The following is a 1,950-nucleotide window of genomic DNA, read 5'->3' as shown; positions in this document are numbered from 1 at the left end:
TTTCAAATGTTCATGTCAGACAGAAGGCGCATGTCCAGTTGTATTTATAAAAGCATTTAATGGGGGTGATGATGCGATATTGGCCAGATGCACAAACAAAATCACTTGCCAATGGTTTTATCCAGAACGACGGAGATTTGTGAGCTACAATCGTAACTGAATACTGCAGGACATACAATTAATTGAAACAATCTTTTCTAGCTAAATATAGGTCTTTTATGGAGTAGGAATAGACATGGAGGGAAATTTTTAACCTGGAACAATTCCAGCTGCGCCAAGGCAGCCTACGGTTATATTTTTAAAAATACAATATTTAAATAAGGCTAGATACTGGAACAATCATATGTGACACTTACATACGGTGAGAATATTTTACGCAAAATAGCCCATATACATTCTGGGAAAAATTAATAACATAGATGATTTATTCTCCATTCTAGATTCTATTGACTGAACACACAAACGCCTGAAATTCATGACAGAACATGGGATTTAATAACAACAACAACAATAATAACCATACATAGGACCACCACAACACAAATCGTACCTATCAACATAAAGCGCTAGGGAGACTAGTGCAATAACATTCACAATAATAATAACAATCACAACCATAATAATCGATACGCTATGTGTAAACTAAAACCTCACGACAACCGATATTTTCCGAATTATGTAGATCACAACAATTATAATCAGTGGCAGAATGAATCTTAAGGATACCAGGTGAATCATAACTGGCATGTGAAAATTCCTGATAGGAATATGGTGGATGATGGGAATCACCAGTCGAATTCAACCCAGGAAAATGAACCAAATAATGAAGCTGATTCGACATGATAAGGGATGTGACATTCAAGACAAGCTGTAAGCCAGTACCCCATTACTTCACTGTGTCGTTGTATACTTTAGAAGCACATGCATGTTTGGAATATTCCAATAATAATTGTTTGAGATACAGGTGCTGTGGTTAGTGTGATCTTGAACAATTTGTATGGAACAGTAATAAATATAAAAAAAGCTATTGCGAAGATTGGCTGTTGTTCATGTAAGACATGCTTATATCTTTTCACTGAAATATTCAACCACTATCTAGAAAAGAGGACAAGGTGCGAAAGCAGTAGCCTATCAAAGAACCTGGAGATAAATTTACAGCTGATGGCTTTTTTTATATTTATTACATACATATTGGCTGCTATCCAACTAAACAACTTAGTAAGAACGGACGCCCCTAAGTTACATGAAATAATGTGTGAAGATGTAGATGTTCTTACCCTGGCCATTTGTAATTGTCAAATTCTGGGAGCAGTTGAGAGAAGATCAGGAAATGTCATTTAACAGGCCGCATACATGTTAAAATAGGAAATGTAGCGACATCACACTTATAATAATAGATTCTCTGGTTGAGGAAAGCTTAGTGGGGATGGAGTACCATCATGAGCGAAAGGCAAACATTGACCTCTATTTATGGAAATGTAAATAAGTAATTGATAGGGTAGAGGGAGAAGTACATCTAGTAAAGAGAACTATTGGTTGTGCTAAATACTGCCATGGCCCTAATGTCAATTAAATAGGCAACGAGACACAAGGGTTAATTAGACAGCAACCTAAGACCACTACTTCTACTATTATTAGGGAGCACGTAGTGAACAAAGTACAAAGAAATCCACTTAGCTAAGCTAAAACGGTGTGTAAATTTGATAGGTGTTGGGTTAAGTTATTCCAAGTTGTTTGAAAAGAGACATAGCACAATACAGGTATACCAATGACATATCAATGTCCTCCCACATTAGACGTTCTACCACACATCCTGTTTAATCCCGCTGAATCAAATGACTAGCCGTAACGAGACGGATTAGAGAAAAGCATATGTGGAGCATCAAGAGCATTGCACTCAGACAAAGGGTCAATGGCAAGATCCCATTTTGTCATTAAATTTTCACAGTG

The sequence above is a fragment of the Schistocerca cancellata genome, chromosome 5, assembly GCF_023864275.1.
Source record: "Schistocerca cancellata isolate TAMUIC-IGC-003103 chromosome 5, iqSchCanc2.1, whole genome shotgun sequence".
In the NCBI taxonomy this organism is placed as follows: domain Eukaryota; kingdom Metazoa; phylum Arthropoda; class Insecta; order Orthoptera; family Acrididae; genus Schistocerca; species Schistocerca cancellata.
Note: the sequence above shows the minus strand (reverse complement) of the source record.